Below are 17600 nucleotides of genomic sequence, written 5' to 3'. Positions count from 1 at the left end.
GGGCCAGTGTAGACAGCCCAGTAGTCTTTTCCGGAAAAAATCCCCGATCGTGAAAATGACGCTTGGGGCTCTTTTCCGGAAAAGCGCGTCTACATTGGCCACAGACGCTTTTCCAGAAAAAGAGCTTTTCCGGAAAAGCAGCCTGCCAATGTAGACGCTCCTTTTCCAGAAAAACTGAAAACGGAATAGTATTCCATTTTAAGCAGTTCTGGAAAAAGGTGCCACTGTAGACCTAGCCCTGGGGTTTTAGAACTCAGAGCTGCACCTAACACCAGCATTTGCTAGTGAGGGGTCTGAATAGCTTCTGCAGAGAGGGAGAGAGAGACAGCCACTGTGGAGCATCCTTGCCAACTGTCTCAGAAAGCAGAGGAATGTAAATTCTTTGTCAGGTGGGACAGTGCCAGAGACAGAAATTCACCTTCTAACTGTCCCTTCTTCAACTTTTAGCTCCTTATTTAGCCCCTTTGAAGAAGCCAGATACACAGGAAGGGCTGATCAGCTTTCCATGGGTATCTGTAGCTGGCTCCAAGTCATGGCACTTGAAATCTCGTCTACCTCCTGAAATCAGGGAAGTGTCTCCCACTGCTGCAGCCTCCTGAGGCTCTATGGCCCTGTCTGTACAGCAGGGACAGCAACACTCACAGCCCCACAGGAGGGCCCCTGGCCTAGCAATGTGGCCCCCTGAGCAGCCTTTGATGTTCCCTGCTTGAGCCCCAGAACCAGCCCTGGGTGACGGGGGCAGGGAGAGCAGCTCACACATGCCAAGGGGCTGGCCATGAGCCTGCAGGCAGCAGTGACATCACAAGGAACTTTTGCAGAACCTCAGCTCATTGGCTGGGAGGCAGTGACCTCACAGAGGGTCCATGCAACAGCCAGGTGGGACAGGCTGCAGGGCTGGGGCATCTCAGAGACCCCCATGGCCTGGCTGCCTGGAATCTCCTTTGTGAGGTTTCCCCTTGAGGGCAGAAGGGATTGAGGGTCCCATCTGGGAGTGTCTCTGTGGAGATTTCCCCTTTCCCAGGCTGCAGCAGGAGGGGCGGGGCAGGCAGGGTTACAGGAGGGGCTGGCACTGAACCTCTGGGAGAGGCAAGAGGATGGGCTGCAAACACCCAATGAGGATGGGATTTGAACCCATGCGTGCAGAGCACAATGGATTAGCAGTCCATCGCCTTAACCACTCAGCCACCTCACCTGAGTGGGTAGGATTTGCTTCAAATCACCTGAAGTCAGCACTTCAGGGAACCTTTCTGCCACTTGCTGACTGGCCAGGGCAGGAAGGTTTTGCCTTTTCACAATGTTCGCTGGGCTGTTGTACAAAGCTCAGTGCTGGTAACAAACCCAAACACCCCCTGGCTACATCTACCCTGCAGGCTTCTTACACAAGAACTGTTTAGTGCAAAATGTCTTGCCCACACTACACAGCTGCACCTCCCATGTGCTGTTGCACAAGAGAAGTGCTTTTCTGTAAAAGCAGCCATGACAGTGTGGATGTTCTCCTGCGCAGGAAAACTCTGATGGGCATTTTAGCCATTGGGCTTTCTTGAGCAAGAAACCCCTGTTGCCCATCCACACTGCCTCCTTGTGGACGAGTTCTTGCACAAGAGGGCTTATTCCTCGTGGGGAGAACAATAACTTCCGTGCAAGAAGCCCTGTTGTCTGATGTTGCACTATAAATTTACTTGCGCAAAAATGTGCCTTCAGTGTAGACGCTCTGCAAGTTTTTACACAAGAGCAGTTGCTCTAGCACAAAAACCCTGCAGTGTAGACGTAGCCCTGCAGTGTAGACACAGTCTGAGAGACACGAGGAAAGGAAGTGGCCAGAGCCTCCCCCCAGCAGGCTGGCCCTCAACAGGACGGGCACGTCTACACAGCACCCTCACCTCGAAGTGAGCTGTGCAGTGTGAGCGGCTGTCCAGGACTCCAGGGAAAGGTCTGGGGGGAGTTTCCAAGGCAACAACAGCTACAAAATTTCATAATCTACACTCATGTGACTGTGATTTATTCCTCCACTAACAAGTGTCTCTGGAGGGATGAGAAATGCAGGGCCCAGGTGCAGGGAGCCGGGTCACATTCTCCTGCCTGAGTCTCAGTCCTGGCTGAAGCCTGGCTACAGAGAGAAGAGGCAAATGCAAACAGCCCCATGGCAGCGAGGGAGTCAGTACATGGGTGGGTGAAGCAGGGAGCTGGGGGCAGAGTTCAGCTCTAACTCACTAGGGGTGCGTCCCATACTTCAAAATAATCAATGCACCTATTTTGAAATAGCTTATTTTGTAATTTGGGGCTGGCTACACAGCACTTCGAAATAAATCCCCATGCAGGGACGTCGGAATAGCGAGCCTGTTATAGCTTGAAATAAGGGGCTTGCTCTTAAGACGCGTCAGTGTGATATGAGCACCACGTCCTAAACCTCCGAGCTAGCCGGCCCACAGGTGTGAGTCTCACAAGTAGCACTCACAGGAATGTTGTGGGCTCTGGAACAAGGCGGGTGAGGCAGCAAAGCCTTTTGCAGGCAGGGGAATTAGCTCAAGTGGTAGAGTGCTCGCTTAGCATGCGAAAGGCAGTGGGATTGATGCCCACATTCTCCAATTACAGCTCTAACCTTTAATTTCAGTGGCCCCCTCTCTCTTCCTTCCTTCTCTCCCAAAAGACACAGACACCCCCCCCCCCCCCAGCAGCAATTGCCATGCTGCAAAGCAGAAGGTGGAGATATCAAACTCACCAGCCCATCAGGCTCTGGGGTGCAATGGAAAGCATGTTGAACTTCTAAGCTGTAATGGTTAACGTGAGTCCAGCAAGACATTCAAAGGTTGTGGGTTCAAGTCCCACCAGAGTCACTTTAGCTGCTTCCTCATTTCCAGGATGCAGCTTTTACAGACCAGTCAGTCCTTAGGCTGACACTGGGGTGGACTGGCATCCAGGCAATTCCCAGCAGACCCCAGTAAGGGTGGAGGGAAGGGCTGGTCCTAGGGGTTAGGGCTGGGGGTTGTTCTGAAAGGACCATTTTGTCCCTCCCTGTCTCCTACTAGTGCTGAGCAACACTCAGGCTGTGACACGGCTGCCAAACATCCTGGACAGTTAATAATGAGCCAGACGGGTTTGTTGGTAGCTCAGTGTGCGGAGCCTTAGATGAAACATTTAAAGGTCCCTGGTTCAATCCCAGGCTTTGGCATGTCTCTCGGTGCAGCAGGGCCCTCTCTGCTCCCCTTGTCATGCTCGTGCCCTGTGACATCCCCTCATCCATCCTGGCAGCAGCCCATCTTTGCTTCTAAACCTCCCTCAGATTGGCTGCTTCTGCTTCCTTGGCTAAAGTCCCTCCCCCTGTGCGTGTGGCTGGCAGGGATTGCTAGAGGGATCCATTTACATGTAGCTTCACTGAAACCCCCCTCACTGGCCTGCACCCAGGTCAGTCCATGTGTGTTAAAGGGCCTCAGGGAGCACAGAGCAGAGGGATCCCCTCAACACACACACACAGTCTCAGCCCCAAGCCTCCCCATATCCCAGATCCTGTGCCCTGACTTCTCTACCCTCCCACATCCTCACCCCTGCCCTGAGCCCCCCCACTCTCACACACTCCCCAAATCCCTGCCGTGAGCCTCCCACACTCCACATTTTAATTTCTTACAGGTACTGTCCTATCACAACCCCTCCCCCCACTTCCTGCCTTGAGCCTCCCCCTCCCTCCTGCCCAGCCGAAGGGGTGGGCCCAATAGAACAGGCCCTGTGAGAAATGTGTCACTTTCACCCCTGGGAGCAGGTCAGCCATGCAAAGGGGCTGCCTGGGGCAGGACATTAGCCCTGGAGGGCAGGGGTGGGTGTGGCTGTGACATCACAAGGGCCTTTTGCAGCCCCTCAGCTTATTGGCTAATGGAGGCTGGGAGGTGATGACCTCACAGAGAGTCCATGACAGTGGCCAGGTGGGACAGGCTGCAGGGCAGGGGCCATCTCAGAGCCCCCCCCCCCCCCCCCATGGCTTTGCTGCAGGGAGTCTCCTTGAGAGTTGCCCTTGAGGCCTTTTTGGAGCCTTCTCCTTTCCCATGACTGACTTAGAAGGCCGATGTCTCTGGGGAGAAGGGAAGAGCCTCCAAGAAGACTATTGTATATGTAGCAGGGGAATTAGCTCAAGTGGCAGAGCGCTTGCTTAGCATGTGAGAGGTAGTGGGATCAATACCCACATTCTCCAATGAGGAGAGAAATTTCCAATTTTTCTTTTTACCAGCAGAGCCAGCCAGGGGCTAAGTGGCTCCAGTAGCCCCTCCCCCCCCGGCCCCGGTCCCCACTTCCTACTTGCTCTCCCCAAAAGCCAGCCACGTTGGGGCAGAGAGCTGCTGGACACCAGCCCTCCTGGGCCAGACAGTGGCAGGAGCACTGGAGACAGGTTGCAGGTGGGGCAGAATTAGCTCCATTGAAAAGTGCTGCCTTTGCGCATGAGAGGTAGCAGGATTCACTCCCATCTTCTCACACTTACTCGTTGGTGCTGAGGGGCCAGTCCCTTTCCTGCAGCCCCAAAATGCGCTTTGTGCAGGGGCCGCTGGTCTTTCTGCCAAGGTGCATGGCTGGGAGCCAGGACTCAGGACCCTTCCTAAAATATACAAATCCCCGCCCCCCACGACCCTCTGTTCCACTCACACTGTCTGGCTGCTGCCCACATGGAGCTCAGGGGCCAGGTGGGTGACTTGCCTTGCAGCTGTGACAGCATCAGACCCCTGCCACCCGCCTGCTCTGTGTGGAGACCAAGCCCAAGGGTGGCACCTGGGATGTGAGTTACACAAAAGCCTCTTGTCTCTTGCTCCTTGTCCAGTTCCCAACATTGGCTCCAGATGACAATTTTTGTGGGGGTGTAGCTCAGTGGTAGAGTGGTTGACTGCAGATCAAGTGGTCCTTGGTTCAAATCCAAGTGCCCCCTTGGAAAATTTCCTTCTAGTGGAAATATTTTCCTTTCCAGTTCCATCACACTCTGGCTTTACATTGCTTGAGGTTCTTGACATTAATAAGAACCCTTAATGCAGAGCTACTCAAGTTTGGAAGCCCTGGTGGCCACAATGAATGGCATTTCACCAGGATGGACAGGGCAGGTGTCCTGAGCTGGTGTATTCTAGAAGCTGAGAATGGGTGACGGGAGGGATCACTTAACAAATGTCTGTCCTGAGGATTCCCACTGGGCAATGAGATTGGCTGCTGTTGTGAGACAGGATCCTGGGCTAGTTGGGCAACTGGCATGGCCCAGTCTGGCTGCTCTGATGTTCTGTTTGGCTGTTCTTGTCCCCTCTGGGCAATGGAAAATGGAGCCATGTCCTGAAGGGGACAGAAAGTGGCCTGTGAAAGGCTAGTGTAGGTAAGGAAAAAACCCTGCTCATGTGTCCCTGATGGTCTAGTGGTTAGGATTCAGCCCTTTTACTGCTGAGGCCTGGGTTCAATTCCCAGTCAGAGAAGCTAGCCTCAGTTTTCACCTGACATCTGCCAAGTCATTCATCTTACCTCATTGTTACAGCAGCTGTGACCCAAGAGGTTCACTCAGGGCCCCTTTCCCACCTCTCCCTCACTGCCAAGACAGCACCTGCCATTTTCACAAGCCCTTCAGAAGGGGCGGAGCTGGGTGACTCAAACTGCCCCTCCCCTCTCCTGCATGGGCAGCGCTACAGGAAGCTCTGTGGCACACACAGCACTAGCCCAGCGCAGTGTCAGGTCAGCACAAGATCCATTGGTTCAGTTTGGTTGTTGAAGGCGACAACCCAGAACTGGCTCCAGCCCCCACTCAGTAACCTGGGGAAATGACTCACCAGGCCTGGGCCCCTCGGAGAGGCAACGATTCCCCACTGGCCAGGGCAGAGCCTCCCTCTGACACAGTCATGGAGCCTTCTCCCCCTTCACTCAGCTCTCACTGCTCGGTGCTGCCAGGGAGGGGCCTCACTGCGAGAGCCGCCTGGGCAGGTTCCTGCCACAGAGACACGTCCCAGAGCAGGACGGGGAATAAGCCCTCTTGCGCAAGAACTCGTCCACAAGGAGTCAGTGTGGATGGGCAACAGGGGTTTCTTGCTCAAGAAAGCTGTGTATCTAAAATGCCCTTCAGAGCTTTCCTGAGCAGGAAAGCGTCCACACTGCCATGGGTGCTCTTTCAGAAAAGCACTTCTCTTGTGCAACAGCACATGGCAGTGTGGACACACTGTTGGGCAAGACATTTTGCACAAAACAGTTCTTGAGCAAGAAGTCTGCAGGGTAGATGTAGCCAGGGGGTGTTTGGGTTTGTTACCAGCACTGAGCTTTGTACAACAGCCCAGGGAACACTGTGAAAAGCCAAAACCTTCCCGCCCTGGGTGTCCCTGGCCAGTCAGCAAGTGGCACAAAGGTTCCCTGAAGTGCTGACTTCAGGTGATTTGAAACAAGCCCCACCAGCTCAGGTGAGGTGGCTGAGTGGTTAAGGTGATGGACTGCTAATCCATTGTGTTCTCCACGCATGGGTTCGAATCCCATTCTCATTGGGTGTTAATAGCCTTCTCTCTTGCCTCTACCAGAGGCAGCCCTCCCCCTCTACCCCCCACTGCAGCCAAGGGAAATCTCCACAGAGACACTCCCAGATGGGACCCTCAATCCCTTCTGCCCTCAAGGGGAAACCTCACAAAGGAGATTCCAGGCAGCCAGGACTTGGGGGTCTCTGAGATTGCCCCTGTCCCACCTGGCTGTTGCCAGGCATCCTCTATGAGGTCACTGCCTCCCAGCCAATGAGCTGAGGTGCTGCAAAAGTTCCTTGTGATGTCACTGCTGCCTTGCAGGGTCATGTCCTGCCCCTTAGCATGTGTGAGCTGCTCTCCCTGTCCCTGTCACTCAGGGCTGGTTCTGGGGCTCAAGCAGGGAACATCAGAGGCTGCTCAGGGGGCCACATTGCTAGGAATAAGGGATCTTTCGGAAAAGGTTTTATTTTCCAGAAGATCCCCGTCTAGACTGGCGCTTTTTGCTGGCAAAGCCCCGAGCTGGAAAAAAGCAGCAGCTATGTTTATGCAAATGAAGCGGGGGAGATTTAAATCCCCGCTTCATTTGCAATTGCGCTGTGTCTAATCTGCATCCCTTTTCCGCAAAAGGCCCTTCAGCAGCAGCACACGGCTGCCATCCAGCAGGCCCTTCCGGGGGCTTGTGCTTCTGAGAGGCCCTGAGGGAGAGTTCCAGACAAGGACACCTGTGAGACTCTCCCCTGGGTGCCCCCACAAGGGCCTTCTGTATTTCCCCTCTGTGCCTCCCCCACCACCCACACACACCCTTCCCCTGCCCGCCCTTCCCACTTTCTGGGCCCGCCTCCCCTGCTGAAGACACGTGAGGAGACACGTGAGAAGTGGTTTTTTTTTTTTGGACCTGCCCCGACCGCAGCCCTAGAGACTCTGGAACAAAGAAGACACATGAGAAGAACCCAACTTGCTTCCTTTTGCTGTGACATGGATGGATCTAGCTCAGGTTTCACTCAAGGGGTCCGTCTGCATGTGAAGTACCTGTGACAGCCCCTGTGCTTCTCTGCCCCCCCATCAGCAATGCCACCTACTTGGGGGAGCACGTGCCCCGAGACTTGTAGAAATGACAACCTAGACAAGCCAGCATCGTTCAGGCACCCTTCGATAGCTCAGCTGGCAGAGCGGAGGACTGTAGTGTGTGTTTGACGAGTGATCCTTAGGTCGCTGGTTCAACTCCGGCTCGAAGGAGCAATTGTTTTCCCTCCGGCCTGGCCTTAGCAGAAGGTAACCAAGGTGGTTGCCTTGGGTCCGTGTCTTCAGAGCCCTCCGCTGCAATTGACAGAAAGATTGTGGGGAGGAGCTGCCAATCACATTTCTTGGGCTGCGCAGGTTATATCCACAAACACAAAAGTTCTTTCGGAACAATGGCCGTTATTCCAAAATAACAATGCAAGAGTCTACACAGCAATTCCGTTATTTTGAAATAATTCTGAAGTAACAGGTGGCTTATTCCGACTTCTGCAAACCTCATTCTATGAAGAATAACGCGTAATCCAAATTAGCTATTTCAAAATAATGTGTCTGTAGCTGCGCCACTGCTGCTAATTTGAACTAGCCCCTCCCCGGGGCCATTCTAAGTTATTCTTCCTGGGGCTCTAAATCGAGATAGCTCGTCTACACTGGGGAGCCTGCCTCAGACTATTCTGAGGTTTCCCTGCAGTGTAGACGTGCTAGTTCGAAATAAGCTATTTTGGAATCACTATTCAAGACCAGCTTATTCCAAAATAAATGTGCCATGTAGTCGTAGCCAGAGGGATGAAGCAGCAGGAGGGAAGCCCGGAGTCCAGAGGCCAGTCTGAAAGCTCAGTATTCCATATGGCTACACACAGTCACCTGTCTTGGTCCCATGGTGTAAGGGGCAGGACTTTGAATCTTGCAATCTGAGTTCAAATCTTAGTAGGACCTCCTGGGTTGGGGCTTATTGTTGTGAGGTTTTTCACACTGCCTGGCTATGCTGCAGGCTTCTTGCACAAGAATGGCAGTTCTTGTGCAAAAACTAGCACAGTGTCTACCCTGCATGTGCATTCATGTGCAAGAAAAACAGTAAACCATTGGAAAAGAGGGCTTCTTGTGCAAGAGTTAGTCCTCTCCCCATAACGAATAAGCCCTCTTGCACAAGAAGGCAGTGTGCACAGGCAAGAGGGATTTCTTGTGCCAGAAACCCCTATGGCTAAAATAGCCATTAGAGCTTTCTTGCACAAGAGAGCATCTATGCTGCTGTAGATGCTCCTTAGGAGGAGATAAACCACCTCATAGAGCTGGAAGGGACTTTGAGAGGTCAGATAGTCCAGCCCCCTACCCTCATAGCAAGCACAAGAACCCTCCCTGACAGATTTGCCCCAGATCTCTAAATGGCCCCCTCAAGGATTGAATTCAGAATCCTGGGTTTAGCAAGTTAATACTCAAACCACTCAGCTCTCCCTCCCTGTTGTGCCAAAGCACATGGATGTGTGGATGTGCTCTTGCACAAGAACTCTTGCACAAAACAGTTCTCGGGCAAGAAGCCTGCAGTGCAGATGGAGCCTAAAGTTTTTCATATTTTTTGTTTTAAAAATATTTCAAACAGTTGTTCAATGTGCCCCAAGCCTGGAATTGTGCTGCAGCTGCCTCCCTTGCTGCGGTCGCTGGCTCCATGTGCACTGGCCTTCTGTCTGGGTGCTGGCAGGGGAGTGAGAGGTGGCAGGTACCGATGGGTAACAGGTGCCAAGGTGCATACAGAGAAGCCAGCGCCTGCATCTGACCTCACTGTGCACACCTCAGCTTTTAACAAACACTCTCCTCCTGTCTGCACCTAACACCAGTGTCAGTGTCTGTTCCGGAGGGGTCCTGTCTGGGGGAAAATGGCAATTCCAGGGGACTCTCACAGCTAACATGGTAAAGAGAAAGAGACTCCACTAGGAGTCATCACAAGTGTCACCCCAGATGGGACTTGAACCCACAATACCTGGCTTCGGAAGCCAATGCCTTGTCCATTAGGCCACTGGGGCACATGAGTGATGATAGAGAAACCGAAATTCCCTTTCTTTATGGCTGGCCAGGGATACCCAGGGCGGAAAAGTTTTGGCTTTTCACAATGTTCCCTGGGCTGTTGTAGAAAGCTCAGTGCTGGTAACAAATCCAAACACTCCCTGGCTACATCTGCCCTGCAGGCTTCTTGCGCAAGAACTGCTAGGTGCAACAGCGCGTCCACACTGCCATGTGCTTTTGTGCAAGAACATCCATGGCAGTGTGAACGCTCTCTTGTGCAAGAAACCCCTGTTGCCCATCCATACTGCCTTCTTGTGCAAGAGCTCTTGCACAAAAGAGCTTATTCCTTATGGGAAGAGGAATAACTCTTGCGCAAGAAGCCCTCCTTTCCTACATTTTGCCATAAATTTACTTGTGCAAGAATGCGCGTGCATTATAGATGCTCCTCAAGTTTTGTGTAAGAAGCCTGCAGTGTAGACGTAGCCCCTGGGTGCCCAGAGACGGGCTGGCTAGTCACAGTCTGGCTCGGAGCACTTTCTGCAAAGGGAAGATGTCCATGGAGCAGGCGTATGACAGTGGCACACGGCTCTGGTGGGCTGGGGAGGGAGGCCCAGCATCTGGAGGGGCGTTTCCAAGAGAAGCTTTTACTGACAGTGTCTGTCTCTGGTCTGATTTCACAGTGTGGTGAGACACTGGCACCCACAGCGGCATGGATGGGGTGGCTGGAGGGAGTGGCTGGCGGGCGGCTGGTAGGAGCAGTAGCAAGTGGCCAACATAGTGGGTGAGATGCCTCCTATCCCCACCCCCCCAAGAGTGGGAGGTGAGCTCTGAAAACCACCTGTGAGCTCTTATCTGCCCTGAGCAAGGGCAGCCACTGTGAGTGGGGTATGGAGAAAGTTTGGGCATGTGAATGGGACACTTACATGGCTGGACTTACATTGCTGGCAAAGGACATTGCCCAATCCCCTTGAGCGGGGACTTACTTGTGGGTTGGTTCTGAACCCTCCTTGTGCCCAGGCCTGACATAACCTGCCCCACAGAATTCACACAGCAAACCGGGCTCTCAAAGCACAGGGGGAGTTTGGGGGCTCATTTCTGGGCCGTGGAGTGAAGCATCAAAACAGCCCCCTCCTGTGGGGCCTGTGAGTGCTGCTGAATCTGGGCCTCTGCACCTAGGCATTGGCAAACAAAAGGTCTGGGGGCCACACAGAGACCCCGCTGGGCTGAGCAGAAAGTGGCTGGGATTTCACTTCGTTTGTGCCTGTGGGCTTGTCTGTCTGCAGCCTGGAAACCTCCTGGCTCCTCAGACCACTGGTCTGGATGGAGCGTTACAGAAGTCGGAATAATAGAATTGCTGTGTAGACGCTCCCATTGTTATTGCAGTGTAATGGCCGTTATTCCCAAGGAACGCTGCTGTGTAGATGCAGTCTCAGAGAAATGCTGAGCAAGTGCTCCTGCAATGTCTGGGGAGACAGGGAAATGAGGTCACTTCTCTAGCTATCAAGAAGAAGACATGTCAGGAGTGGGATTTGAACCCACATCTCCATTCAGAGACCAGAACACACCACTGAGGGAAAAAACAGAACCTTGCATCTGGCACCTTAGACCACTTGGCCATCCTGGCTCCCACGCAAACATCTTCAACTGCAGTTTTCTTACATGTGTGAATTGCTCAGGGAGGCCAAATGAGCCCATCAATTTCCACACCTAACAGCCGCTCTACAGCACAGCTGGGTTTATCCACACTCCCCCTCACTGACAGTTGTGAGGTAATTTGCAGGGAGCTCACAAGAAGTGGAAGAAGCTACAATAAGGCACCACTGAGAGTTGGACTCAGGATCTCTTGTTTATAAGGCAAGTGCTTTAGCCAGCTAAGCCTGGCATCTCCTTCACACACTGGGGTAAAATTGTTCTACTTTAAGGTTCCAGACAACACCTTTGACTCCCAACATACAGCCATTTCCCTCCAGCCTTCCCGCCCTGGCAGTGTCTGGCCCCCTGGGCACAGAAAGCTACAGCTCAGTGGGCAGGGGGCTTTGGCTTCCTTGCCCATGGGATGCTGTTGCAGGAAGGGCTGCTCAGCAGGGACGGGGTTCACCTGTCAAGGAAGGGAAGAGTATTTGGGTGCAGACTGGCTAACCTAGGGTGTGTCTAGACTACCGAGTTTTGTCGACAAAAGTGGGCTTTTGTCGACAAAACTATACCAGCGTCTACACTACCGCTGAGTTCTGTCGACATAACGTCGACAGAACTCAGCAGTTTTGTCGACGCTGGTATACCTCATTTTACGAGGCATAACACCTTCTGTCGACAGAGTTCTGTCGACAGAAGGTGTTATTGCCTGTAGGGTTGCGTCCAGACTACGGGGTTCTGTCGACAAAGCAGCTTGCTTTGTCGGCAGAACTCAATGTGTCTGGATGCTCTATGTCGACAAAAGTTTTGTCGACAGTATCTGTCGACAAAACTTCCGTCGACAAAACCCGGTAGTCTAGACGTACCCCTAGTGAGGAGGCTTTAAACTAGGTTTGACGGGGGCAGGTGACCAAAGCCCACAGGTAAGTGAACAACATGGACACCTGGGAGATGGGGCAGAAATGTAACAGCAGAGATAAAGGAGGGACGTGGGACCACTGGGAAGCAAAATCTAATCTGTGTCTTAGATGCTGGTACAGACACACAGGACTATGGGTAATAAGCAGGAAGAAGTTGGTATCACAGGGACTCGGTGGGATAATACACGACTGGAATATTGGCACAGAAGGGTATAGCTTGCTCGGGAAGGATTGGCAAGAAAAAGGGAGGAGAAGTTTCCTTAGTCTGAAACATGCCAACACTTGGCCTGAGGTGGAGAGGGTCACAAGTCTGTATTGTCAGGAGTCTCTGGATTAAAGGGGTAAAACCCCAGGGTGATGTCACACTAGGCGTCTATTACAGACACCTCCCTAGGCAGAAGAGGTGCCTGAGGCTTTTTAAACAATTAACAAAATCATCCAAAGCGCAGCTGGTTTCACACACACTCAGCCTCACCCACAGCTGGGAGGCAGTTTGTAGTGAGCTGAAAAGAAACTGGCTGGCAGAAACAAGGCTCAGGATATTTCTGGATCCAGATGTGCAAACAGCTGGCAGCCAAGCTTGTTGCCCTTGTTAGGGGTGTGACCAAAACACAGGCCTCACTGTGAGCACGATTTGAGCCTGAACAGGGAAACCCTTTTGGATTTTTAGTCCAATTCCTTAACCACTTGGCCATCACTACTGTGGGAGAAGCGTCTCCTGTACTTGTATGTGAACAAAAAATGTGTTATTTGCTCTTTGGCCAACTCAGATTGCTACAGGGCAAAGGAACTCTGTCTTAATTCTGTGCCCTCAGGAAGGGACCAACCCAAAGGAGGCCGGGCCCCCATCTGGGGTCTCCAACCCAAAGCCTGAGACCCAGGGGTTTACAATCCAGACGATCAGGCTACGTCTACGCTGGCACCCTTTTCCGGAAATGCTTAAAATGGAACAGTTTTCCATTATAAGGATTTCTGGAAAAAGCACGTTTACATTGGCAGGATGCTTTTCCGGAAAAGCACTTTTTCCGAAAAAGCGTGTCTACATTGGCCACGGACGCTTTTCCGGAAAAAAGCCCTGATTGTCATTTTCGCGATCGGGGTTTTTTTGAAGAAAAGACTACTGTGGTGTCTACACTGGCCCTTTTCCAGAACAGTTTTTCTGGAAAAGGACTTTTGCCCAAACGGGAGCAGCATAGTTTTTCCGGAAAAACACTGACAATTTTACAGTAGATCGTCATTGCTTTTCCAGAAAAGCAACCGGCCAGTGTAGACAGCTGGCAAGTTATTCCGGAAAAGCAGCTGGAGACACAGCCCCTCAGTGTTTGCTGCACTTCTCCCTCCCCACAGCAATGCTAAATCTCAAGGCCAACTCTACAGTCCCAGCAGCTGGAGGAGATGTGCATGTCAGAGCCTCTGCCCACCGAGCTGTAGCCTTCTGTGCCCAGGGAGCCAGACACCGCCAGGGCGGGAGGGAAATGGGGAATGGCTGCACTTTGGGAGTCAAAGGTGTTGTCTGGGACCATAGAATAGAACAGTTTTAGGGGCTGGCCTGCAGAGGGCACCATGGCTTACCTGGCTAAAACACCTGTCTAATAAACAGGAGATCCTGGGTTCAACTCCCAGTGGTGCCTTGCTGTGGACTTTGATCATATTTTCCTTATCTTCCTATCCCCTTCTGGGACACAGAAGAGGCCTCCCCTGGCCACCCATGGAACTGCTGGTTCAGGAAAAGGCTGATTGGGAGAAGGAAACCAGAAGCCTGGAGCGCATCCAGAGGCTACTGGCACTGGCCAGGCAGGGCTCTCACTCCACTGTAAGTCCCTGGGTACCACACACTGGCCAGTGAGTCCTGCTCCATCATTGTCCCAGTGCTCTGGCTGTGAGAGACGTGCCTGTAACTCCCTGCTGGGAGCATGGGCCCTGCTCTGCCTGGTGGGGGAGGGAACAAACACTGGGCCGGTTGACAGGGGCTCTGACACTCCAGCAGTGGGGCACTTGAGCCCTTCAGCTGGATTCAGACCAGGCCGGTCGGAGCCTCTCACACTCGGCAAGGGGGATTCTGCACTTGCTGCCTTGGGAGCCAGGGTCACATTGCAGAGCTCCCCCAGGGACGTCCCACGGTGCCGCCAGCCCAGCCCCAGCCACTCTCCTTGCCCTCAGCAACGTGGCTGCATTTTATCTTTCCCCTTCAGTGACAACTGCCCATTCCCCGCCAGCCCCAGATCCTGTGGGACCTGCTCCCTTCCCCACGAGCAGTGAGCACCAGTGCTGCTCCCTGCCGAGGCTGCGGCTGTGGGAACAAGCCCCTGGCTATGGGAGGGAGACAAGATGTCAAGGTGTTGAGTTTCACCCATGGCTAATGTGGGGTGACCCACACTCTGGGGACAGCTGGAGGTGCCTTCTGAGAGCTGATTTTCAGAGGGGCGTGATCAGCTCTTCCTGTGTTTCTGGCTCCTTCCAAGGGCTTGAACCTGGCACCTAAAATTGAGAAATGTGCATTTGGAAGAGGGAATTTCTGTCTTTTTGTCATTTTTTGTGTGTCTCAGTTACCTGTTATCCATTGGTACCCACCACCTCTCACTCCCCTGCCAGCACCCAGATAGAAGGCCAGTGCACATGGAGCCAGTGACCGTAGTGAGGGAGGCGGCTGCAGCACAATTCCAGGCCTGGGGCACATTGAACAATTGTTTGAAATATTTTTAAAAGAAAAAATATGAAAAACTTTAGGCTCCATCTACACTGCAGGCTTCTTGCCCAAGAACTGTTTTGGGCAAGAGTTCTTGTGCAAGAGCACATCCACACGGCTGTGTGCTTTGGTACAAGAGGGCAGGGTAGCTCAGTTGTTTGAATGTTAGTTTGCTAAACCCAGGGTTGTGAGTTCAATCCTTGAGGTAACCATTTAAGGATCTGGGGCAAATCTGTCAAGGATGGTTCTTGGAGCTTCTATGAGCACAGGGACAGGACTAGCTGACCTCTCAAGGCTCCTTCCAGCTCTATGAGGTGGTTTATCTCCTTATAAAGAGCATCCATGGACACTCTCTTGTGCAAGAAAGCTCTAATGGCTATTTTAGCCATAGGGGTTTCTGGCGCAAAAAATCCCTCTTGCCTGTGCACACTGCCTTCTTGTGCAAGAGGGCTTATTCGTTATGGGGAGAGGAATAATTCTTGCACAAGAAGCCATCTTTTCCAATGGTTTACTGCACATTTTCTTGTGCAAGAATGCACATGCAGGGTAAACACTCGGCTAGTTTTTGCACAAGAACGTCTAGTCTTGTGCAAAAAGCCTACAGCAGAGACCATAGGTGTGCAGTGTGAATAACCTCACAACAGCAAGCCCACCCCAGGAGGTCCCATGGAGATTTGAACGTAGCTTGCAGGATTCAAAGTCCTGAGTGCTGCCCCTTACACCATGAGACCAATATGGCTCAGTGCGTGTGGGGACCTGGGGTATTCAGTTTTCCAGCTGGCCTCTGCACTTCTGGCTTCCCTCCTGCTGCTTCATCCCTCTGGCTACGACTACACGGCACATTGATTTTGGAATAAGCTGGTCTCGAATAGTGATTCCAAAATAGCTTATTTCGAACTAGCACGTCTACACTGCAGGGAAACCTCAGAATAGTCTGAGGCAGGCTCCTCAGTGTACACGAGCTACCTCGATTTAGAGCCCTGGGAAGAATAACTCAGAATGGCCCCGGAGAGGGGCTAGTTCAAACTGGCAGCAGTGGCGCATCTACACAGGCCTTATTTTAAAATAGCTAATTTGGAAAGGGCGTTATTCTTTGTAGAATGAGGTTTGCAGAAGTCAGAATAAGCCGTCTGATACTTCAGAAATTATTTCAAAATAACGGAATTGCTGTGTAGACTCTTGCATTGTTGTTGTGGAATAATGGCCATTGTTCCAAAAGAACTTTTGTGTGTGGACAGAACCTGCACAGCCCAAGAAATGTGATTGGCAGCTCCTCCCCACAATCCTTTTGTCAATTGAAGTGCAGGGTTCTGAAGACATGGACCCAAGGTAACCACCTTTGTTGCTTTCTGCTAAGGCCATGCTGGAGGGAAAAGAATGGCTCCTTTGAGTCAGAGTTGAACCGGCAACCTCAGGATCACTTGCCAAACAGACACTACAGTCCTCCACTCTACCAGCTGAGCTATCGAAGGAGCCTGAGCAGCCTTACTTTGTCCAGGTTGTCCCTTCTGCAAGTCTCGCGGCAACTGCTCCCCCAAGTAGATGGCATTGCTGATGAGGGGCAGAGGAGCACAGGGGCTGTCACAGGTACTTCACATGCAGACAGACCCCCTGAGTGAAACCTGAGCTAGATCCATCCATGTCACAGCAAAAGGAAGAAAGTTGGGTTCTTCTCATGTGTCTTCTTTGTTCCAGAGTCTCTAGGGGTGCGGCACCGAAACCTATTGTGCTGGCCGTAATGTTTTTCCTTTATTTAAAATGAAGTTTGATCAACTAACATGAGACAGTTCAAACGCTTAATCGTTTAATGATTTAAATTAAACTTTTCTCCCCAGCTGCAGCCCTAGCAAAATGGCTGGGGTGTGATTATGTCATTAGTGGCAAGTGTCCATTAGTAACCAAGAGTCCATGGAAAGGTTTGGGGATGGCAGGGGCTCAGCAAAGGGGTGGGGTCTTGGGGAAGGGGCGGGATAGATCCTGGCTTGCCCTTACATTTAATAGTTGACCTTGGGGGCATGTGGCCCCCTGAGCAGCCTCTGATGTTCCCTGTGTGAGCCCCAGAACCAGCCCTGAGTGACGGTGGCTGAGGGGGAGCAGCTCACACATGCCAAGGGGCTGGCCAGGGCAGGACATGAGCCTGCAAGGCAGCAGTGACATCACAAGGAACTTTTTTAGCACCTCAGCTCATTGGCTGGGAGGCAGTGACCTCACAGAGGGTCCACGGCAACAGCCAGGTGGGACAGGCTGCAGGGCTGGGGCATCTCAGAGACCCCCATGGCCTGGCTGCCTGGAGCCTCCTTTGTGAGGTTTCCCCTTGAGGGCAGAAGGGATTGAGGGTCCCAGCTGGGAGTGTCTCTGTGGAGATTTCCCCTTTCCCCAGGCTGCACTGGGAGGGGCTGGCACTGAACTGAAGAGAGAGCTGGGAGAAGCAAGAGGAAGGGCTGCAAACATCCGATGAGGATGGGATTTGAACCCCTGCATGCAGAGCACAACGGATTAGCAGTCCATCCCCTTAACCACTCGGCCACCTCATCTGAGCTGTTGGGGTCTGTTACCAATTACCCAAAGCCGTCACTGCCAGGAACCTTTGTGCCACTCGCTGGCTGGCCAGTGACACCCAGGGCTGGAAGGTTTTGGCTTTTCACAATGTTCCCTGGGCTGCTGTACAAAGCTCAGTGCTGGTAACAAACCCAAACACCCCCTGGCTACACCTACCCTGCAGACTTCCTACACAAGAACTGTTTTGTGCAAGAGTTCTTGTGCAAAATGTCTTGTGCAAGAGCATGTCCACACTGCCATGTGCTTTTGTGCAAGAATGTCCGTGGCAGTGTGCACGCTCTCTTGTGCAAGGAATCTCTGATGGCCATTTTAGCCATAGGGATTTCTTGCACAAAAAAACCC

The 17600-nt window shown here is 52.4% G+C and overlaps 1 protein-coding gene and 5 non-coding genes across 6 annotated transcripts in view; 4 read left to right on the top strand and 2 right to left on the bottom strand.

Moving 5' to 3' along the window:
• The window catches only part of LOC142820483 (butyrophilin subfamily 1 member A1-like), a 646031-nt gene that overhangs the window by 464667 nt on the left and 163764 nt on the right, over positions 1-17600 (top strand). The gene's annotated exons all lie outside the window — the stretch shown is intronic.
• TRNAS-GCU (transfer RNA serine (anticodon GCU)) lies at positions 1111-1192 on the bottom strand. The gene has a single exon. It is a non-coding gene; the product is annotated as a tRNA-Ser (tRNA).
• TRNAR-UCU (transfer RNA arginine (anticodon UCU)) lies at positions 2730-2834 on the top strand. The gene is made up of 2 exons: positions 2730-2766; positions 2799-2834. It is a non-coding gene; the product is annotated as a tRNA-Arg (tRNA).
• Positions 4832-4903, top strand: TRNAC-GCA (transfer RNA cysteine (anticodon GCA)). Its single transcript has one exon. It is a non-coding gene; the product is annotated as a tRNA-Cys (tRNA).
• On the top strand, positions 7593-7682 carry TRNAY-GUA (transfer RNA tyrosine (anticodon GUA)). Its single transcript is given in 2 exon segments — positions 7593-7629; positions 7647-7682. It is a non-coding gene; the product is annotated as a tRNA-Tyr (tRNA).
• Positions 9409-9481, bottom strand: TRNAR-CCG (transfer RNA arginine (anticodon CCG)). Its single transcript has one exon. It is a non-coding gene; the product is annotated as a tRNA-Arg (tRNA).

Source organism: Pelodiscus sinensis, chromosome 19 (genome assembly GCF_052426305.1).
Source record: "Pelodiscus sinensis isolate ZL-2025 chromosome 19, ASM5242630v1, whole genome shotgun sequence".
In the NCBI taxonomy this organism is placed as follows: Eukaryota; Metazoa; Chordata; order Testudines; family Trionychidae; genus Pelodiscus; species Pelodiscus sinensis.
Note: the sequence above shows the minus strand (reverse complement) of the source record. Positions and strands in the feature narration are given on the sequence as shown.